The following is a 24,333-nucleotide window of genomic DNA, read 5'->3' as shown; positions in this document are numbered from 1 at the left end:
AGCCTGACACTCTTGAAACAAGTTGGTCACTCACTTCCTGGCGTGGTGCGCTTAGCGTCGGGTCAGGGAAAGCGCTTTGCTGCAGTAAGAGCGCTCCCAGTCACAGATACGGGATAAAAAGACAGGGAAGCGAGGGCGACGCAAACCCTGAAGAGGTCTGAGAGGAGTTTCCAGACTGAAGAAAACAGATCCAAGCAGCACATAAAGGGGTTTTCTGCCGTTCCAGCACAAAAAGTGGAGGAAGGTGGAAGAACCTCAGCGCAGAAAAGATCGCACACCCAACCGTCAGATGCTCCTTAGACCCGAATGAGAAAGCATCAGGCTGCTCCAAACCAAAACTGTAAAATCAAGAGTACTCCTGAAGCAAGAGGGCAATAACGCTGGTTTAAATTAAAATAAAAGGAGTACGGACTAACTTAATATTATAAAGGACAGTAAAGCTAATGAAGAGAGGAGCTTCAGCGTTCTGAGACTTATCAAGTTGTGGAAAATAAGCCTTGTAAAGAGGCAGAAAATAAAAACAGACATACTGAGTACCTGCTTCTACAGGGGGACGCTCTGTTGAGAGAGACAAGGAGCTGAAATAGCAAGCAGCAGCAGCGGTGACAACAAAGCAGCGTCCATTGAGGAGGAGATCAGCGTAAAACAAAGGGGTGAGTGAAAAAGGAAAAGGAGGGGGAGGAACGTGGAGGATACAGTGGAAAAAGAGAAGGAATAGAAAAGATTTGAAGACCAGGCAGCGGTGGGAAAATAAAGATTAAGATAAAGAAGTGAAAGGGAAGAGGAAGAGATATACAAAGGGAGAGAAAGAAGGAGGAAAAGACTGGAATAGGGAAGAAAGCAGCTGGCGAAAATGGGGCGGGGGGGGGGAGTGTGAGTCATCGCCCCCAGAAGGGAAAAAAGCCGGAAGAAGAATAGTGGCGGAAACAGTCACTGCAACAAAGAGAGGCTAGAGAAACAAAACAAGAAGGACCACCTCACAAGTAAATTGGAAAATCGCGCCACCTAGTGGCGGAAAATAAAATTACTCCCATAATTTAAAAAACGCTGGTAAGACACATGTTTGAAGCACAACCATAAAGAAAACTAGCTATACACGAAAGGATACCTGAAATACCAAGTTCAGCTTCTAGAAAATAAGTTCTTAAGACGGATGTTAAATACTGCGAAGGAATTTTTATCTGATAACTGCCAAAGTAATTAAATTAAAACAAAATATTTAATTAAATTTATATTAAAACTTGGAATTTTTTTTTACTCTTATTTTTTTAAAAAAAAATTTAAATATTTGAGATGAACTGATAAAACCACCGGAATCTTAACTGACTTTCAATCCCAACAGATGAAATAAAAGGACTAAATTATAGACTATAAACAGAGCATTTTCAAAGTTTAGGAATATATAAATTCTTGGTTTGAAATAAAGATATCTTGATCAGAACCAAAAGGAAGAAGACAAATATGGGTTCTAAAAAATACCAAACTACACTGACATCTGGGTCAGGTCTACAAGTGAGAAGACAATCAACAGCTGAAACAGACCCCAATGCTGACATAAAAGAGCTTATAATGGGGATGGAAAAGAGCCTGAATGATAAGCTGGACATACTAGCTGGCAACATCCAACAAAACTCAAAGCTAATAATAGACTTAACAACACAAACAAGTGACCTCTCACTTAAAAATAAAGAACTGGATAAATCTGTACAAGAACTCAAGGGTAAATCTACCAAACAAGAGGAAATGACGGAGAAATTGCAAATGGAAAATAAGGACATTAAAAAATCACAAGATTCAACGAAGGAAGAAATAAACGACCTAAAGAGAGCCCATGAAGAGCTGCTAGATGATTTATCATTGATGGAGATGCGTCAGAAGGAGATGGTCCTCCGCTTCTGAGGCGTCCCACAAACTCATGATGAACAAATTCAAGAGAAACTATCACAGGAGATAGAGGTAGAAGAGATGCTATTGGATATTGATAACATTTTCAGGATCAAATCAGAAAGATCGGACACTTATAAAGGGCCAGGAGATTGTTTATTTTTTTTCAACTCAAGACTTTTAAAGGACAAAATATTACATCAAAAAGGACAAGCGAAGTTAATAATAGAAGATAGGCCTATCAAAATATTTAAGGAAATCCCAAAAAGAATTTTGAAGAAAAGGCAGAACTATAAGACAGTAACAGAAGCACTCAAGAAGAATTCGATTAGATTCCGGTGGGAATTTCCTGAGGGCATCACCTTCACATATAAGGACAGAAGAAAAACTTTTAGATCAGTAGACGAGCTGGGAAAATTCAGGAGGAAGTACAAAAAAGAACTAACTGGAGATCCAACATTGGAGCGAGAGGAAACAACGCAGACGCCACAAGAAGCATAGAGAGACAAATGGGTATTGGGGGGGGGGGAGAGATTGGAAGAAACATAATATCAAAATCCTAAAATTTCTGAGTTTTTTTCTTTTTCTTTTTCTTTTCTTTTTTTTATTTACTCAATGAAACCATTGTAGATAATAAATAAAGATTAATGAATCTAAAAATTATATCTTGGAATGTTAACGGTTTAAATGATAAGAGGAAGAGAAATAAAGTAGAACATGTATTGAGGAAAGAACAATGGGATATCATATGCTTGCAGGAGACCCATGTGACTAGAAATCACAGAAGGGTTTTAGAAAACAAGAGATTGGGTCAAGAATTTATATCCTCAGATGTAAAAAAGAAAAGGGGAATTGTGATCTATGTGAACCCTAAACTAGACGCAAAAAAAATCTTTAAGGATGATGAGGGTAGATTATTAGGGGTAAAAATAACAAAAGGTAAAGAACATTTAATTATAGTAGGAGTTTATGCACCGAATGGTAACAAAACAGAAATCTTCAGGAAAGTAGAAGCTAATTTACTGGAATTTATAGAAGAGGATATTATTCTGATGGGAGACCTAAATAGTGTCACATCAATAGAATTAGATAGGACAGAGAGAGAAAGAAAATCAAAAAAAGGCAGACTCCCAGGTGTTTCCTGCTTGGCAGGGGGTTGGACTCGATGGCCCTTGTGGTCTCTTCCAACTCTATGATTCTATGATTCCCAGATACCTTCTTTCAGATGGTAGAAAACTTAAATTTGATTGACACATGGAGATATAAAAACCCAGGAGAAAGACAGTATACACATTTCTCGGAAGTAAAAAAATCAGCTGGCAGAATTGACAGCATATGGGTATCAAATAACTTAACAACTAAAATTTAAAAAGCAGAAATACAGACCAAAATTATTACAGATCACAACCCAGTCACATTAGAATTAAAGGAATACAAGAAAACTAATAAAAGATGGAGATTTAATGAAAGAATATTAAATGACGAAAAGATTGTGAAAAAAGCGCAAGAACTAATGAAAGAATTTTTTGAATTAAATAAAGAACGGGATACAGACATCAGGACAATATGGGATGCAAGTAAAGCTTTCATAAGAGGCTTTTACATACAACAAAGTGCAATAAGGAAAAGAAACAGAGAGCAAAAACTAGAACAAATAAGGAAAGAAATAGGAATAAATGAAAAATTATTAACAAAACAACCAAAAAATGAATTAATAAACCAAAACCTAAAAATATTACAAACCCAGGCCTCAGCAATATTAAATAGTGAAATTGAGGACAATATTAAATGGATGAAACAAAGGTCATTCGAATTTGCAAATAAACCCGGAAAGATGCTAGCCTGGCAATTGAAAAAAAGACAAAAGGAAAAACTGATTGATAAAATAGTGGAAGAAGGGAGAACTTTAGATAATCCTGAGGAAGTTAAAAAGTGCTTTATAAAATATTATAATAAGCTATATAAAGCAGGAAATGAGACAGAGGATGAAATAAAAGAGTATTTATGTGGAAAGGATATACCTAAAATTAAGAAAGAAAAGATTCAAGATCTAAACTCCCCAATAACCACGACAGAGCTTCATCAAGCGATAATTAAGATGAAACTGGGAAAATCCCCAGGTCCAGATGGTCTTACCGCAATACATTACAAAAAATTAGAGGAACCATTATTATCACCTATGAAGACACTCTTAAATAGAATAGAATCATAGAATCATAGAATCATAGAGTTGGAAGAGACCACAAGGGCCATCGAGTCCAACCCCCTGCCAAGCAGGAAACACCATCAGAGTACTCCTGACATATGGTCGTCAAGCCTCTGCTTAAAGACCTCCAAAGAAGGAGACTCCACCACACTCCTTGGCAGCAAATTCCACTGTCGAACAGCTCTCACTGTCAGGAAGTTCTTCCTAATGTTTAGGTGGAATCTTTTTTCTTGTAGTTTGGAACCATTGCTCCGTGTCCGCTTCTCTGGAGCAGCAGAAAACAACCTTTCTCCCTCCTCTATGTGACATCCTTTTATATATTTGAACATGGCTATCATATCACCCCTTAACCTCCTCTTCTCCAGGCTAAACATGCCCAGCTCCCTTAGCCGTTCCTCATAAGGCATCTTTTCCAGGCCTTTGACCATTTTGGTTGCCCTCCTCTGGACACGTTCCAGTTTGTCTGTGTCCTTCTTGAACTGTGGTGCCCAGAACTGGACACAGTACTCCAGGTGAGGTCTGACCAGAGCAGAATATAGTGGCACTATTACTTCCCTTGATCTAGATGCAATACTCCTATTGATGCAGCCCAGAATTGCATTGGCTTTTTTAGCTGCCGCATCACACTGTTGGCTCATGTCAAGTTTGTGGTCAACCAAGACTCCTAGATCCTTTTCACATGTACTGTTCTCAAGCCAGGTGTCACCCATCTTGTATTTGTGCCTCTCATTTTTTTTGCCCAAGTGCAATACTTTACATTTCTCCCTGTTAAAATTCATCTTGTTTGAATACTAGAAGATGGGAAGATTCCCAACACCTGGAAACAGGCTCACATAGTAGTAATCCCAAAACAAGGACGAAATAAAGAGTTTATAACCAATTATAGACCAATATCATTACTAAATAATGATTACAAGATCTATGCACAAATATTGGCTACAAGATTAAAGACAGTTTTGCAGGATTGTATAAATAAAGAGCAGGCAGGGTTCTTGCCGGGCAGGAAAATGAGTGATAATATAAGAACAGTGATTGATATGATCAAGTATTTAGACATGAAACCGAGTAAGAAGGTAGCCTTTGTTTTTGTGGACGCGGAAAAGGCGTTTGACAAAGTATCATGGAAATTTCTAAAAATATTATTAGACCAGATGGACATGGGAGACCAAATTACAAGAGGGCTAAAAGCAATTTATGAACAACAAGAAGCAAACATAATATTAAATAATGACACGACTGATTATTTTAAAATACAGAAGGGCACCAGACAAGGGTGCCCACTTTCACCATTATTATTCATTTTGGTTTTGGAAATATTAAATCAAGAAATCAGACTGGATCAAGAAATAAATGGAATATCCCTAGGAGAGAAAATATACAAAATAAGGGCATTTGCAGATGATTTAGTCTTAATGGTGGAAAATCCAAAGGAAAGCATAGCAAAGGCTCTAGAAAAAATGGGAAACTTTGGAAGGGTCTCAGGTTTTGCTTTGAATAAAGAAAAAACGAAACTAATGGTAAAAACCATGGGAGATCAAGAGAAAAAGGAACTGGTGAAAAATTTGGATTACAAATTGTAAAAAAAGTTAAATATTTAGGAATACAAATAACAATGAAAAATATAAATTTGTTTGAAGATAATTATAAAAAAAATTGGGAAGAAACAAAAAGAGAAATGGAATCTTGGACAAGATTGAATTTAACACTCTGGGGTAGAATTTCGGCTATTAAAATGAATATTTTACCAAAACCCCTGTTCCTTTTTCAAATGATTCCCATAATAGGTAAAGATGATTGTTTAAAAAAATGGAAAACGGACCTAACAAAGTTTATATGGCAAGGCAAAAAGCCACGGATCAAACATAAATTATTAACTGACATAAAAGAGCAGGGAGGTTTTGGACTCCCAGACCTGAGACTATATTACGATGCGGCATGCTTTACTTGGAGCAAGGATTGGATCAAATTGGATAACAGTGACATTTTGGATTTGGAGGGATGGAACAACAGATACGGTTGGCATGCCTATCTAATTTGTAACAAAGTGGCAGTCCATAAAGAATTTCTAAGCCACGTAATTAGAAATGCATTATACAAGGTCTGGGTGAGACATAGAAGGTTGTTAGAACCGAAAACCCCATTGTGGGTCTCACCGCTAGAAGTAATATCGGTTAAAAAGAAAAATACTATAGGAAGAATGGCAACACACCAGCAGCTCCTAAAGGAGGAACAGCGCCAATTAAAACTAAGACCATACGATGAGGTGACCCAATACTGTACCACATGGTTACAATATCACCAAATTGAACAAATATTCAACCAGGATAAAATAATAGGATTTGAAAAAGAAGAATCAAAATTACAAAAAGTATTATTACAAAACTCAAAAAAGAATATATCCAAAATGTATAATTTATTATTAGAATGGGAATTCAAGGATGAAGATGTAAAAGAAGTTATGATCAAATGGGCATGTGATATAGGATATGTAATTCGGCTGGACCAATGGGAGAAATTATGGAAATATGATATTAAATTCACGGCATGTGTCAGGGGCTCAGGAGCTGAGGCACAGGGAAGATGGGAGATGGAGAGCGAGGGGGAGGAATCCGAAGGGAGCGTAGGAGGGGACAGTGGTCCGAGGGATTCCATGAGCCTCTCCAGCGAATCGGAAGATTCACAGAAGGGAGCGCCAGTGGCCAGGGGCAGGGGGGTCCCAAGGGGAACGCCTCAGGAGCAAGGGGGCAGCAGGGACTCCCAGAGCAGTAGTTGGAAATCAGGACCAGCTTCCCCACCAGAGCAGAGTGGGGGGGAAGAGTCCCAGGCATCGGGGCCAGTGCTTTCCCCACCAGGGAGAGGAGACGAGGCAGAACCTTCCACGCCTCCCTTGGAGAGTCGGACAACGGAAGGGAGGTCAGATCCGGCCAGTGTCACGGAAGAGGGAAGCAGTGATAGAAGTAGTGTAACGGTTAGGAGAAAGGTCACTGGGTTGGCGCGAGAAGCAAGTTCAAATGTACAGGAGCGCGGGACAGCAGAGAGTGAGGATTGGGAACCGGGTCCTAAAGCACGCCGGAGGCAGGGGGAGGAGCTAAGCGACTCAGCGTCGGAAGAGTCCAGAAAGGGCAATGCCCCAGAGGGCAGGAGGACCCAGAGGAGAAGAGAGCAGCGCAGGAGGTGGAGCAGGGCTAGGATCTTAAACTGGTGTGGAAGGGGCGGAGACTCAGACGGGACTTCGCCGATCTAGAGTCTAGACGTAGGGCTGCACGCTCTGGCTTTAAAATGGAAATTAAACTTCAATAAAGACTTTTGTACATAACATCAGCCTGGCGTTGGTCCTCTGTGAGCTGGGACCTAGAGGCAGCTCTGACAGCATGTTATACAATAAGAGAAAATTTTATGAAAATGGTGTACCAATGGTACTTAACTCCGGTAAAACTGGCTAAAATTTACAAATTAAAATTGAATACCTGTTGGAGATGTAAAAAAGAAATAGGAACAATGTTTCACATGTGGTGGGAATGCTGACCTATCAAACAATTCTGGAACGAAATTTATGAAGAACTCAAAAAGATGTTTAAAATATCTTTCAGTAAAAAACCGGAGGCATTCCTTTTAGGTTTAATTACAAATTATATCCCCGACAATCAAAGGAAAGTATTCCTTTATGCAACAACAGCTGCCAGGATGCTTATAGCAAAAAACTGGAAAGGGAGAAAAATTCCATCAGTGAAAGATTGGCAAATTAAATTTTGTGAATACATAAATCTGGCAAGACTCACAGCATTCATAAGGGGACAATCGGACCAGAAATTATTAAAATAATGGGGTTGTGCTAAAGAGTATATGAAAAAACATTGTTCTGGAGTAAGTATATTGGTATGTAATGAATGATGCTTTACAGGGTTAAAGGGGGAAAAATGGTGTTTAAAAAAAAAGTACAAAGATAGATGTAATCTAACCAGACACAACAATATAGTAAGAATAAATTTTTTGAGGTCTTAGAACAAAGGAAGGAAGTCAATATGTGTATATTTACGTAATGATATGGTTTTTTTCTGTAGATGTGTGCTTTTCCATTTTTAGTGTTTTGCTTTTCCATGTTTAGTGTTTTGTTTCCTTTGGCTTTTTTTTTTTTTGCTTTTTCTTTTCTGTTTTTTTTGTATGTTCCGTTCTTTTTTGTTTGTATAGTATTATTTTTGTTATGATTATGCATTGAAAAAAAAAATTAAAAAAGGAAAAAAAGAAACAAGCTGGTCACTCTTAAGTCTCCGCCCTTGTCACAGCAAGAAGGATGCCAAAGTCCAGCCTTTCCCCTTTTGCACTTCCGTTGCATTCTAACCTTTTCAGCTCTCAAAAGAAGAACTCCCTGTCCACTGCCTTTCTGCTGGTTGCTTAGCAACCCTCCCACTGCCGTCTATCTCTCCCCCTCCCCTTTCTCTAGCTGAGTCAGGGAACTCTTGATGAAAGGGGGTCGAGCCCACCTCCTCCTGCTCTGTCTGCAATCTTTGGTCTCCAGAGTCGGACTCTTCCCCGGCATTCGATTCAGCCATGTCCCTGACATAGGCATCCTGGGAAATGGAGTTTGTCAAGGATGCTGAGAGTTGTTAGGAGAGCCCTTTTCCTCTCACACAGAGCTACAATTTCTAGAGTGGTTTAACAATCAAGCAATAGGAGCCTCTTCTTGACACCGTTAATGAACTACAGTTCCCAAGATGCTTTGGGGGAAGCCAAGACTGTTTAAAGTGGTACAATACTGATTTAAATGTATGTGCAGGTGTGGCTTAAGTTTAATTGGGGAGGACGAAACTTTCATTTTTAGGAAGGATTCAGCCATAAAGATGAATATTTTACCTAAGATGTTATTCTTATTCCAAACAATACCAATAATAAATAACACAAGCTGCTTTAAGGAATGGCAAAGAGATATTTCAATATTTGTCTGGCGGGGAGAAAGCCAAGAATAAAGCATAACATTTTGATGGATACTAAACATAGAGGTGGCTTTGCAATGCCAGACTTTTGATTGTATTGATAATACACAATTGCTAGATCTAGAAGGATACGGTAATAAATTTAGCAGGGACGTATGTTTATGGTATGGTAAAGCGACGATATATAAAAAGTTCTCAAATCATGTACTCAGGAAGAACTTATATAGAGTCTGAGAGAAGTATAAAGACTTACTGGAAATGTTATTGCACACATGTAAGTTCATTAGCAGGATTAACTTAAACCAAACAGACCGGCGCGGCTCCCTAGGCTTGCGGATAGCAGGCTGTTCTGGGGGCTGGGGTCGGGGGAAGCTCGGGCTTCCCCCGCGCCAGCCCTGTGCCTGGGGGGGGGATTTTTTTCTTTAACCCCCCCCCCCAAAAAAACCTAGGTGCGTCCTATAGGGCGCCGCGTCCTATGGGGCAAAAAATATGGTATTTGTTTGAAAATACTGGATCTGCATTTTTGTCAAAATATTTTTGAAAAATGTAATTAAAAAAGCAATTTCACAGAAAAAAACAAAACATGGGAAAGAAATGGGTGACCTATAGGAGATTAGAAAGTGCTTCCAGAGATACTTTAAACAACTTTATACTCAAGGGCCACAGAAAGAGACTGATATAGACCAATTTTTAAGAACTAATGGATTACAAAAAATATCTCAAGAAAATAAGATAATGTTGAACTATAAAATTACAGAACAGGAGATTGAAAGTGCCATTCAGAATATGCAACTGGGCAAGTCTCCAGGGCCGGACGGGCTAACCTCCAAGTACTATAGGACTTTGAAAGACTATTTAATTCAACCACTAAAGGAGGTCTGTAATGAAATTATGGAGGGGAAGAAGGCGCCGGAGTCGTGGAAAGAAGCTTTCATCACACTAATACCGAAAACAGAATCTGAAAAGACACAACTTAAGAACTACCGTCCCATTTCCCTTTTAAATGTGGATTACAAATTTTTTGCAGATATTTTAGCCAGTAGATTAAAAAGAGTGTTAACTGAAGTGATACATAAGGATCAGGCAGGCTTTCTACCAGGCAAACATTTGTCTGACAATACAAGGAACATAATTGATATTTTGGAGTTGCTGCAAACGAATATTAATACAAAAGCAGTATTAATTTTTATTGATGCGGAGAAGGCCTTTGATAATATTTCTGGGAACTTTATGAAGAAAAATCTTAAGGGAATGGGAGTGGGACAGGGGTTTGAAAATGGTATAGATGCAAAAAGCAAAACTGATAGTTAACAATGTGGTGACAGAAGAATTTAAGATAGAAAAAGGAACACGTCAGGGCTGCCCTATCTCTCCATTACTATTTATTTCAACAATCTTTATTACGGTCCAGAGACCAACAAAACATTACAAATCAATACAGAGTTCATACAGCCTACCTTCAGGTTAATCAAGCACTTTGTTTGGAATATAGGGCTCATTTGTTCTTGCAACCACCGATAGAAACTTTGCCACTGCCAAAGTTCTAGCTTTTGTCCGGTCTTCCAGTAGGAACCTGACATAGTGAGCCTCTGACTTTCCCGGGAAAGGCACCAGCAAGGGTAGAATCAATTCAGCCCTGGCCTGCTCAAACTTCGGACAATGTAACAAAATATGATTTATGGAATCGATGTCTTGAGCACACGAGCAAAGTCTGTCCTGGTAGGGAACTCCTCTCAACCTACCATCCAGCACTGCAGAGGGGAAGACATTCAGTCTGGCCTTGGTAAAAAGCCTTCGATAGTTAGGTACTGTCAGGTTTTTGATGTAAGATGTTAACTCAAAGACATGCCCATATTGAACTCCTGCTGCCAGTGGACTACAGACTGCATGTGATCGAGATCGCAAGTCACTGTGTGCATTGTCCCATAATCTTTGCTTTAAAGCCTTTTGGGCGCCTTCATAGCCCAGGTAATACAGTTGGGGGGGAGACAGACCAATAGAGGTGGCTTTTTTAGCCATGGTTTTCTGCCATTTGCTGACAAATTCCTCATTGGTCAAATGTTGGTACAGACCCTTCCCTAGATTAAACACTGAAATCCTGAGCCAATGTCTTAGGGCAGCCCACCACGCTCTAGCTGAAATTGGGCATTCACCAGCTTCCAACAAAAGTACGGAGTTGGGGACGCAATTAGGTACCTGCAGCAGAGATCGTATAAATTTTGCCTGAAAGCCATCTAGCTTTGGCAGGTCCCCATTATGCCAGACATTTGCTGCATACAGGAGTTGGGAAACGGGCTTTGCGTTGAAAACCCTTAAGGCTGCTGGAACATATTTGCCGCCCTTTGTGAAGAAGAATCTATGTATGGCTAGCTTTGTAATCTCCGCCTTTTGAAGGGAGGTTTGCCAATGGTGCTTCCAAGATCTTGTATGATGGAATGTGAGCCCTAGGTAACTGAAGTATTTTACCTGTTCAAGGTTATGGCCATCCAGCACCCATTTAGACTGGGAGAATCTTCTTTCGAAGACTAAGATTTTAGATTTTTCATAATTAATGGATAAACCATTTCCAGAACAGTAATCAGAAAATTTCCTCAACAGATAATTCAAGCCCGGCCTGGAACGCGAGATGATGGCTGCGTCATCAGCATACAACAACAAAGGGGTCCTTCTCATTCCTATTTTTGGAATGTGTCCATCTGGGTCCATTAAGTTCTCTTCTAGGTCATTTAAGAATAGACAGAACAATGTGGGGGCCAAAATACAACCCTGTCTCACCCCCCTAGTCATCTCGATGCTGTTCGATAGCTGTCCCTGTCGACCGCATCGGACCTGCAGTTTGGTTCCATTGTACAGGGCTTTTATAAGAAAGAGAAGTCGTTTGTCCTTCAGGATCAGACTCAATTTGGACCATAGCTGGGATCTGGGGATGGAGTCAAAAGCTGATTTCAGGTCCATAAAGGCCACAAAGAGTTTACCCTGTAGGTGTCTGGTATACTTCTCAGCTAGGAAGGACAGCATTAGACAATGGTCTGTTGTTGAATGATTCTCATGGAAAGCTGCCTGGGCTTCAGATAGTATATTATGTTCATTTAGAAAAGTTGTCAATTTGCTACTGAGGAAATGGGCATACAGTTTCCCAATTTTTGAGAGCAGGCTAATAGGCCTATAATTGGAAGGTACATTTGGGTGGCCTCTCTTAAAGATTGGAACTACTATAGCATGTTTCCAGCTATATGGTACCTTACCAGAGTTACTTACTGCCGTAAAGAGTGCTGCCAGAAGCGGAGCCCACCAGTGCTGGTTTGATGTAATCAACTCAGCTGGGATAAAGTCTTTCCCCGGAGCCTTTCCACTCTTCAGATTCCCAATTAATGTATGGACTTCCTCCACAGTAACCGGCCTCCAATTAGGGAGCAGTGACAATTGTGCCCTGTCATCTTCCTGTAAACTGGAAGGGAGGTTTGGATTTTCCATAAATATATTTCTGAAGTGGTTCTCCCAAACCTGAGCTGGAATGACACAGCTGGGGGCTGTTGAACTATTTTTCATTGAGTCGGAGACCAGTTGCCAAAATAGTTTAGTTTCATTGTTTAGTGAGGCATTCAATAGTAGGGACCAGGAATTTTTATTTCGGTCCTGGAGGTGCTGTTGAACATGATTAGAAGGGATCGGTTGATTAAAGGAATTCAGGTCGGAGCTAAACAATATAAATTGAAGGCCTTCGCAGATGACCTGGTTTTGACATTACAGGAGCCAGAATCTAGTACGAAAAGGGTTTTAGAATTGATTCAAGAATTTGGTCATGTGGCAGGATTTAAATTAAACAAGCTTAAAACTAAGGTTTTAGAGAAAAATTTAACATCAATGGAAAAAGAAGGGTTTCAGAATGAGACAGGTTTAATTGTGGCTAAGAAAGTGAAATACCTAGGGATTAATATGACTGCAAAAAACTTGAACTTATTTAAAGATAACCATGAGAAATGTTGGTCAGAAGTTTAAAAAGATTTAGAAATTTGGTCAAAATTGAAGCTTTCCTTGTTGGGTCGAATTGCAGCTATAAAGATGAATGTATTGCCAAAAATGTTGTTTTTGTTTCAAACTTTGCAGATTGTGGACAAGATGGATTGTTTCAAGAGGTGGCAGAGAGACATCTCTAAATTTGTCTGGCAGGGCAAAAAGCCCAGAATAAAATTTAAAATATTAACTGATGTGAAGGAAAGAGGGGGGTTTGCCCTGCCAGACTTTAAACTTTACTATGAATCAGCGGCTTTCTGCTGGTTGAAAGACTGGCTGCTTCTTGAGAACGCTGACATTTTGGATTTGGAAGGTTTTAAGAATGCTTTTGGATGGCATGCATATTTGTGGTACGACAAGGTTAAAGCGCACAAAGCTTTCAAACACCATATTGTCAGTAAAGCATTATTTAATGTCTGGATAAGGTACAAAGATTTATTGGAAAATAAGACCCCAAGGTGGTTGTCACCCATGGAGGCAAAGGCTCTGAAAAGACTCAATATGGAGGCCAAATGGCCGAAATATTGGGAGATATTAGAACAAGAAGGAGATAAATTGAAACTGCAGAGTTTTGAGAAATTAAAAGATAAAGTGCGAGATTGGCTTCATTATTATCAAATAAGAGAGGCCTATAATTTGGACAAAAAATTGGGCTTCCAGGTGGAAAAATCGAAATTGGAAACAGAATTGTTAGAACCTAAAACTAAGATTCTTTCAAGAATGTATAACTTGCTGGATGAAACAGTTAAATCAGCTATGATTAAATGGGCACAGTACATTGGTCATAACATTATGTTTGCTGACTGGGAAAAGTTGTGGACCTGGAAGTTGTGTATGAAGTTTACGGCATGTAATGCCTTAAGAGAGAATATTATGAAAATGATTTATAGGTGGTACATGACCCCAGTCAAGCTTGCTAAAATTTATCACCTGCCTGATAATAAATGTTGGAAATGTAAAGAAAATGAGGGAACATTCTTTCACCTCTGGTGGACGTGCCCAAAGATTAAGGCTTTCTGGGAGATGATATATAATGAACTGAAAAAGGTATTTAAATACAGTGGTGCCCCGCAAGACGAACGCCTCGCAAGACGGAAAACCCGCTAGACGAAAGGGTTTTCCGTCTTGGAGGCGCTTCGCAAGACGAATTTCCCTATGGGCTTGCTTCGCAAGACGACAGCCCATAGGGAAATCTCCGGGACAGTGGGGAAGCGCAGCTCGTCTTCCCCGCTGTCCTCGGACCTCCTCCGAAGCCTGGCGGCGGGGCGGGGACACCTCCTCCCGCCGCCGGGCTTCGGAAGGATGCCCCGATGCCGGGCGGCGAGGCGGGAACGCCTCCCCCCGCCGCCCGGCATCGGAACGATGTCCCGAAGCCGAGCGGCGGGGCGGGAAAGTCTCCCCCCGCCGCCCGGCATCGGAACGATGTCCCGAAGCCGAGCGGCGGGGCGGGAAAGTCTCCCCCCGCCGCCCGGCATCGGAACGATGTCCCGAAGCCGAGCGGCGGGGCGGGAACGCCTCCCCCCGCCGCCCGGCTTCGGGGCATCGTCCCGATGCCGGGCGGCGGGGCAGGAACGCCTCCCCCCGCCGCCCGGCTTCGGGGCATCGTCCCGATGCCAGGCGGCGGGGCGAGAAAGCCTCCCCCCGCCGCCTGGCATCGGAACGATGTCCCGAAGCCGGGCGGCGGGGCCGCGAAGCCTGGGCGCGCTGGCAACTCTCCGCAAGGAGCGCTCCCGCTGCTTGCGGAGAGGTCCGCGAAGCCTGTCCTGGACCTCTTCTGAAGGCAGGCGGGGGGCAAAAGTCTTTGTCCCCCCTGCTTGCCTTCCCAGGGGCTTTTAAATCGCCCGGACAGCGGAGAAGTCCTCCGCTGTCCCGGGCGATTTTAAAATGCCGCCCGCCAGAAGAGGTCGGGGGAAGGCGGTTTCCATAGGAACGCATTAATTGATTTTCAATGCATTCCTATGGAAAACCGTGCATCGCAAGACGAAGAGACTTGCGGAACGAATTAATTTCGTCTTGCGAGGCACCACTGTATACCTTCCTTAAGAAACCAGAGGCCTTTCTCCTGGGCATAGTCGGCCAATTGGTGCCAAAGAAGGACCGAACCTTTTTTATGTACGCAACAACAGCAGCAAGAATACTTATCGCAAAGCATTGGAAGACACAAGATTTGCCCACCTTGGAAGAATGGCAGATGCAAGTAATAGACTATATGGAGATGGCAGAAATGACTGGCAGAATCCGAGACCTGGGAGAAGAAGCGGTGGAAGAGGACTGGAAGAAGTTTAAAGACTATCTGCAGAAACACTGCAAAGTTTATGAATGTTAAAATGATGTTGGATATAAAAATAATATGGCATTAGGGATACAGGTTTAAAAATATGTAAAAATGTAATAGAAAATGGGTGAAAGACTAAAGTTATATTATGTCAAAAGTAAATAATATGTTAAAGGTGTTTAAATATAAGGAGGAAAGTTTGGAGACATAATAGAATGATTTTAATAATTAGAAATGAGTTCTGAAAGAAGGTAAGGATTTGCTGTATACGATTGGGTAAAGAGGAACACAAAAAAGGGAGGCATGAGGAAGTCAAGAAAGGAAGTTTTTGTAAGCATAAATTTAAAAGTTGGAATTTTTATTTTTTATTTTTCTATTTGTATTTGTGACTGTTTTTGTTTCTCTTCATTTTTGTGGTTGTTATGTTTCTTTTTTTCTGTAAAAGCAAATAAATATATTTAAAAAAGAAAAAAAAAGAAATGGGTGACCTCACAGAAGAGGGTGTGATGCTTAAGAACAGGCATAGGCAAACTCGGCCCTCCAGCTGTTTTGGGACTACAACTCCCATCATCCCTGACCACTGGTCCTGTTAGCTAGGGATGATGGGAATTGTAGTCCCAAAACATCTGGAGGGCCGAGTTTGCCTATGCCTGCTTAAGAAGTTAGAGGATAAAAAGCATTGGTTGATCAATTGGTTGCAATACTATCAACTGATTGAAGTATTTAAACAAGGTAAGAAGCATGGGTTTATTAATCAAAGCTCTCAGTTTGAAAAAGAGTTATTAGAGAACAGAGAAAAACTAATTTCCAAGATGTATAAGAGGCTTTTAGGATGAGAAACTAAAGAGTGAAATAAATAAATCTGCTATGATCCACTGAACTAGCGATGTGGGCACAATATAGAGATGAAGGCATAGGAAAAACTGTAGAAATTGAATATAAAATTCTCAGTGTGTTATGTTTTGAAAGAAAACTTTATGAAAATGACTCACAGATGGTACTTGGCACCGAGTAAGCTAGCAAAAATGTACAAATCAGAGTCAGGCTTATGTTGGAAATGTAAAGAAGCAGAAGACACTTTTTACCATATGTGGTGGACATGTAAAGTGGCTAAGAGTTTTTGGGAGATGGTTTATAATGAGGTTAAAAAATTACATAAGGTAATGCTCCCAAAAAACCCCAAGGCATTTCTCTTAGGGATAGCTGGGTCAGATGTTTCAAGAAGACAGACGAACCAATTGTATGCTACAACAGCAGCAAGAGTACTCTATGCACAAAAATGGCGAAATCAGGAGACACCTACTAAAGAAGAGTGGCAGTTTAAACTGACAGCTGTGGGAGGAGCTTATCAGAGCTTGCAGGGCAGCAGCTGAAGAAGGAGCAAAAAGGGTTTTATTGTTTGTGTGTTTCTTGCGGCTGATTAGCTGCTCTCCCTGTGCAAAGGTCAGAGGGGGCAGGGTTTCTGTTGAGGCAGGTGATTAGCTGTGGGAGGAGCTTATCAGAGCTTGCAGGGCAGCGGTGCACGCAGTTTGATCCATCTTTTAGATTTAGGGGAGCTAGTCTCAAACGTTTGTTGGGGGAGACCTAGTTTTTTTGGGGGGAATTATTTGTCCTGTCTTCAAGCTTTTTATGATGGAGGACCGCTGTAGCCACCCCCAATGACACGTTCTCAAGATGGAGGGTGAGGGAACAGTTGCAGTCGCCTGCGGTTCCTGCGCAATGTTTGCCATCTTGCCAAAGGTTGCAGGCAGCTTTACCTGCAGCAATTGCATGTTGATTGCCCTCTTAGAAGACAAAGTCCAGCAACTGGAGGAACGTGTAGCTACGCTCCAAAGAATTAGAGAGCTGGAGCTCTTCTTGGAAGCAACAGAGCACACCGTCTCCACCAAGGAGGAGACAGGGGACTCCCCTGAGAAGGAGGCTAGTTCACCAACACAGGAGCCAGATATATGGAGAAACGTGACTCAAAGAAGTAGGAAGCCCAGGGTTCGCTCTGATTGTTTAGAAATACACAATCGCTTTGAGGTCCTCTCCCCTAGCATGGAAGACGAAGAGCAGACTCCATTTGAGGATCTCTCCCTCGTTACAGTCGATCAGGTATATGAAGACAAGCAACAAAGTCAGTCCTCAGGGAATGTGCAGGCGACCTTGGAACGGACAGATCACGGAAGAACCCCGACCAAACCTAAGAGGAGGCGTGTAGTGGTGATAGGGGATTCCCTACTGAGGGGAACAGAAGCAGTGATCTGTGGGCCTGACAAGATGTCTCGGGAAGTGTGAGATTGGTTACATTATGCTCAGATTAAAGAAGTCTTTAAGTTGGACAAAAAGATAGGATTTCAGGTGGAAAAATCAAAGTTAGAAACAGAACTGTTAGAACCCAGCTCTAAGATACTTTCAAGAATGTATAACTTGCTGCTAAAATGGAATACACAGGATGAAACGGTCAAATCAGCTATGATAAAATGGGCACAGGACATAGGGTACAACATCATGTTTGCTGACTGGGAAAAGTTATGGACCACCGGTATGAAATTTACGGCATGTAATACCTTGAAAGAAAACATTATGAAAATGATATACAGGTGGTACATGACCCCAGTCAAGCTTGCAAAGATATATCATTTGCCTGATAATAAATGTTGGAAGTGTAAAGAGGCTGAAGGAACATTCTTTCACCTCTGGTGGACGTGCCCTAGAGTGAAGGCTTTCTGGGAAATGATATATAACGAGCTGAAAAGGGTATTTAAGTATACCTTTCTTAAGAAACCAGAGGCCTTCCTCCTCAGCATTGTCGGCCAGAGTGTTCAAAAGAAGGACCGAACCTTTTTTATGTATGCTACAACAGCAGCAAGGATACTTATTGCTAAAGGCTGGAAAACTCAAGACTTGCCCACACTGGAAGAATGGCAGATGCAACTGATGGACTATATGGAACTGGATGAGATGACTGGCAGAATCCGAGACCAGGGAGAAGAATTGGAGGAGGAGAACTGGAAGAAGTTTAAAGACTATCTGCAAAAGCATTGTAAACTGTATGAATGTTAAGAAAAATGTAAGATCTGTAACATCAAGGCTCTAACAAATTAATAACCTTTATGTATAAAAGTCAATGTAATTGAAAAATAAGATAAATTGTGGATAAATGGTATCCTATAATTAACCTTTGACAAAAGAAATCTAAAAGATTAAATTTGAGATTTGAATATTGGGAAATTTTAATTAGATAAACTAAATTAAGTTAATAATTTGCTGGTAAAACTTATGAGTCTAGAGAGTAGGAACAAGAGGCGTGAGGAAGTCCAAGGATGTTTATGAAATGATGATATCTGAAATTGATATGTTTTTATATATATTTATTGTCAAACAAAATTTAATAAATATTATTTAATAAAAAAAAAGATGTCTCAGGAAGTGTGCTGTCTCCCCGGGGCTAAGATCCAAGATGTAACTGAACGACTGCAAGGAATCATAAAACTCACTGACAAATACCCCTTCCTCTTGGTTCATGTGGGAACCAATGACACTGCAAGCAATAGCCTCCAGAAGATCAAAAGAGACTATGAGGCTCTGGGCAGGAAATTGAAGCAATTAAATGCACAAATTGTCATCTCATCTGTCCTCCCAGTTGAACGACGTGGCCCAGGGAGAGAGGGGAAAATAGTGGAAGTGAACAGCTGGCTTCGCAAATGGTGTAAACAGGAATGGTTTGGATTCTTAGATCACAGTCTGCGGTTTCTTGAAGATGGACTTCTGGCAAGCGATGGGCTGCACCTCACAACGGTTGGGAGGAATGTTTTTGCGAAAAATCTCAGAAACCTCATCAGGAGGGCTTTAAACTGACTAACGTGGGGGAGGGAGGCAGTGCTCCTGAAGGTAGGAGTCTATCAATTGATGACGATGATCATCCAAATGTCATAGACCAAATGGAGCAAACAGCATGTAGACCTAGTGGTGGGAGGAAAAAATCCTTAAATAAGAGACACGGGGGAATGATTAATGGACTTCAATGTCTGTACACTAATGCGCAAAGCATGGGTAATAAACAAGATGAGCTTGAGCTCTTGGTACAGCAAACTAAATATGACATAATAGGCATCACTGAAACCTGGTGGGATAAGTCCCACGACTGGAATGTAATAATGGAGGGATACAATCTATTTCAGAGAAACAGACCAGACAAGAAAGGAGGAGGAGTGGCGTTATATGTCAGGGATGTGTATACCTGTGAAGAGATCCAAGATTTAGAACCTCAAAGCCAAAGTGAGAGCATTTGGGTCAAAATTAAGGGAGAGAAGAATAACAGGGACCTCATTGTGGGAGTTTACTATAGATCCCCAAGCCAAACGGAGGACATAGATGATGCCTTCCTGGAACAGATGGCCAAGCATGCAAAAGGAAGGGAGATAGTAGTAATGGGGGACTTCAATTACCCGGATATTTGCTGGATGTCAAACTCAGCCAAGAGCATAAGGTCAAACAGATTCCTCACTGGCCTTGCAGATAACTTCGTTGTCCAGAAAGTGGGAGAAGCAACAAGAGGAACAGCCATTTTAGATCTGGTCCTAACCAATGTTGATGACCTGGTTAGTGGAGTAGAAGTGGAAGGATCATTAGGCGCGAGTGATCATGCTCTTCTGAAGTTTACTATACAGCGGAAAGGAGCAGCCAAGCATACTAGGACTCAATTTCTTGACTTTAAGAAAGCCGACTTCATAAAACTTAGGGAAATGCTGGGTGAGATCCCATGGACAGTAATACTAAAAGGAAAGGGAGTTCATGATGGCTGGGAGTTTCTTAAGAGGGAGATAGTAAAAGCACAACTTCAGGCAATACCAATGAGACGGAAACATGGAAGGTGCCTAAAGAAGCCAGGGTGGCTATCTAAAGAACTTTTAACTGAGTTAAGATTAAAAAAGGATGTGTACAAAAAATGGAAAAGGGGGTCGGAGCGAAACAATATAAACTTAAAGCTTTTGCAGATGACCTAGTTTTGACCCTGCAGGAGCCAGAATCTAGTACGAAAAGAGTATTACAATTGATTCAAGACTTTGGTCGGGTAGCGGGTTTTAAATTAAAGAAACAGAAAACCAAGGTATTGGAAAAAAATTTGACAGATACAGAGTCAGAACGGTTTCAGAGAGAGACAGAATTAAAAGTGGTTAAAAAAGTAAAGTACCTAGGGGTAAACATAACAGCAAAAAATCTGAGTCTATTTAAGGATAACTATGAAAAATGTTGGTCAGAAATTAAGAGAGACTTAGATAGTTGGACAAAACTGAAACTTTCTTTGTTAGGCCGAATTGCTGCTGTCAAGATGAATGTATTGCCAAAAATGCTGTTTTTGTTCCAAACACTGCAGATTGTGGACAAGACGGAGTGCTTCCGGAAGTGGCAGAGAGACATCTCTAAGTTTGTCTGGCAGGGCAAAAAGCCCAGAATTAAGTTTAAGATATTAACTGATGCGAAAGAAAGAGGGGGCTTTGCCCTGCCAGACCTAAAGTTGTATTATGAGGCCGCAGCTTTCTGCTGGCTAAAAGATTGGCTACTTCTCGAAGACACTGACGTATTGGACCTGGAAGGTTTTAATAACGCTTTTGGTTGGCATGCATACTTATGGTATGACAAGGTTAAGATCAATAAGGCCTTTAAGAACCATATTGTCAGAAAAGCAGTGTTTAATGTCTGGACAAAATATAAAGACTTATTGGAAAACAAAACTCCAAGGTGGCTTTCACCTCTGGAAGCTAAGGCCCGAAAAAGACCCAATATGGAGGCCAAATGGCCAAAATATTGGGAAATACTAGAAAAAGATGGAGACAATTGGAAATTGCAGAGTTTGGAGAAATTAAAGGATAAAGTGCGAGACTGGTTACACTACGCTCAGATTAAAGAAGTCTTTAAAAATGACAAAAAGTTAGGGTTCCAGGTGGAGAAATCGAAATTGGAAACAGAACTGTTAGAACCTAAGACTAAGGTACTTTCAAGAATGTATAACTTGCTGTTAAAATGGAACACACAAGACGAAACGGTTAAATCGGCTATGATAAAGTGGGCACAGGACATTGGGTATAATATCATGTTTGAAGACTGGGAAAGGTTGTGGACCACTGGGTTGAACTTCACTGCTTGTAATGCTTTGAAGGAAAATGTAATGAAAATGATATATAGATGGTACATGACCCCAGTTACACTTGCCAAAATATACCATCTGTCTGATAATAAATGTTGGAAATGTAAAGAAAATGAAGGAACATTCTTTCACCTCTGGTGGACGTGCCCTAGAGTGAAGGCTTTCTGGGAAATGATATATAATGAGTTGAAAAAGGTATTTAAGTATACCTTCCTTAAGAAACCAGAGGCCTTTCTTCTGGGTATTGTCGGCCAGAGGGTGATAAAGAAGGACAGAACTTTTTTCTTGTATGCAACAACGGCAGCAAGGATACTCATCGCTAAATATTGGAAAACCCAAGATCTACCCACACTGGAAGAATGGCAGATGCAACTGATAGACTATATGGAACTGGCTGAGATGACCGGCAGAATCCGAAACCTGGGAGAGGAGAGGGTTGAAGAAGACTGGAAGAAATTCAAGATTTATCTACAAAAATATTGTAATTTGGTTGAATGTTAATAAGGATGCTAGATCACAAACAACTGAGCACCATTAAAATAGTTGGAATTAGGATGATAAGTGAGACTGAGGAAAATATAAACTTTTTGGAGAATTATTAAATTATATTTAAATGAGCGGGACATAAGAATGCAAACAAGTTGATAAATTGCTGGCAAAAATTTATAATGATGTAAGTGGGAGTGGGAGACGTGAGGGAGTCCAAAGAAGTTATGAAATTATGTTATGAAACATGTTATATTGTTTACTAATTTTGCATTTGTATTTAAAAATCTCAATAAATATTTATTTAAAAAAAACAAAAAATGGAAAAGGGGGGAAAGCACCAAAGAGGAATTCAAACAAATAGCCAGCACGTGTAGACACAAAGTCAGAAAAGCTAAAGCACAGAATGAACTCAGGCTTGCTAGAGAGGTTAAAAGCAACAAAAAGGGCTTTTATGGGTATGTTCGTAGCAAAAGGAAGAACAAAGAAACAGTGGGGTCACTCAGAGGAGAAGATGGTGAAATGCAAACAGGGGACACAGAAAGGGCTGAACTCCTCAATGCCTTCTTTGCCTCAGTCTTCTCCGATAAAGAAAACAATGCCCGACCTGAAGAATTTGGAGCAAATGATTCAGCAGAGGAAACACAGCCCAGAATAACTAAGGAGATAGTACAAGAATACTTGGCTAGTTTAGATGTATTCAAGTCTCCAGGGCCAGATGAACTGCATCCAAGAGTATTAAAAGAACTGGCAGATGTGATCTCAGAACCACTGGCAGTCATCTTTGAGAATTCCTGGAGAACAGGCGAAGTCCCGGCAGACTGGAGGAGGGCAAATGTTGTCCCTATTTTCAAAAAGGGGAAAAGAGAGGACCCAAATAATTACCGCCTAGTCAGTCTGACATCAATACCAGGGAAGATTCTGGAGCAGATCATTAAGCAAACAGTCTGTGAGCACCTAGAAAGGAATGCTGTGATCACCAATAGTCAGCATGGATTTCTGAAAAATAAGTCATGTCAGACTAACCTGATCTCGTTTTTTGACAGAATTACAAGCCTGGTAGATGAAGGGAACGCAGTGGATGTAGCCTACCTTGATTTCAGCAAGGCATTTGACAAGGTGCCCCATGATATTCTTGTAAAGAAGCTGGTAAAATGCGGACTTGACTATGCTACCACTCAGTGGATTTGTAACTGGCTGACTGACCGAACCCAAAGGGTGCTCATCAATGGTTCCTCTTCATCCTGGAGAAGAGTGACTAGTGGGGTGCCACAGGGTTCTGTCTTGGGCCCGGTCTTATTCAACATCTTTATCAACGACTTGGATGATGGACTCAAGGGCATCCTGATCAAATTTGCAGATGACACCAAACTGGGAGGGGTGGCTAATACCCCAGAGGACAGGATCACACTTCAAAACGCCCTTGACAGATTAGAGAACTGGGCCAAAACAAACAAGATGAATTTTAATAGGGAGAAATGTAAAGTATTGCACTTGGGCAAAAAAAATGAGAGGCACAAATACAAGATGGGTGACACCTGGCTTGAGAGCAGTACATGTGAAAAGGATCTAGGAGTCTTGGTTGACCACAAACTTGACATGAGCCAACAGTGTGACGCGGCAGCTAAAAAAGCCAATGCAATTCTGGGCTGCATCAATAGGAGTATTGCATCTAGAACAGGCGAAGTCCCGGCAGACTGGAGGAGGGCAAATCTAGTGCCACTGTATTCTGCTCTGGTCAGACCTCACCTGGAGTACTGTGTCCAGTTCTGGGCACCACAGTTCAAGAAGGACATGGACAAACTGGAACATGTCCAGAGGAGGGCAACCAAAATGGTCAAAGGCCTGGAAACGATGCCTTATGAGGAACGGCTAAGGGAGCTGGGCAAGTTTAGCCTGGAGAAGAGGAGGTTAAGGGGTGATATGATAGCCATGTTCAAATATATAAAAGGATGCCACATAGAGGAGGGAGAAAGGTTGTTTTCAGCTGCTCCAGAGAAGCGGACACGGAGCAATGGTTCCAAACTACAAGAAAAAAGATTCCACCTAAACATTAGGAAGAACTTCCTGACAGTAAGAGCTGTTTGACAGTGGAATTTGCTGCCAAGGAGTGTGGTGGAGTCTCCTTCTTTGGAGGTCTTTAAGCAGAGGCTTGACAACCATATGTCAGGAGTGCTCTGATGGTGTTTCCTGCTTGGCAGGGGGTTGGACTCGATGGCCCTTGTGGTCTCTTCCAACTCTATGATTCTATGAGAATATGCCGAATTGGCAAACTTAACTATGGAAATTAGAGATCAAGAAGAGGTAGGTTTTAAGGAGGAGTGGAAACCTTTTGTTGAATATTTAAAGAATTATTGTAAACATGTTAAAACGTAGGTAGGATTTGAATGAAGAACAGCAACTG

At 41.1% G+C, this 24,333-nt stretch overlaps 1 protein-coding gene and 1 long non-coding RNA gene across 2 annotated transcripts in view; one reads left to right on the top strand and one right to left on the bottom strand.

The window, feature by feature from the left end:
- LOC309333255 overlaps nt 1-24,333 on the top strand; it is a 191,258-nt gene that overhangs the window by 13,328 nt on the left and 153,597 nt on the right. The gene's annotated exons all lie outside the window — the stretch shown is intronic.
- LOC309333130 (putative helicase senataxin) overlaps nt 1-24,333 on the bottom strand; it is a gene marked incomplete at both ends in the record, with an annotated part of 33,056 nt that overhangs the window by 5,677 nt on the left and 3,046 nt on the right. The gene's annotated exons all lie outside the window — the stretch shown is intronic.

Source organism: Podarcis erhardii, assembly GCF_964252035.2.
Source record: "Podarcis erhardii genome assembly, chromosome: W".
In the NCBI taxonomy this organism is placed as follows: domain Eukaryota; kingdom Metazoa; phylum Chordata; class Lepidosauria; order Squamata; family Lacertidae; genus Podarcis; species Podarcis erhardii.
Note: the sequence above shows the minus strand (reverse complement) of the source record. Positions and strands in the feature narration are given on the sequence as shown.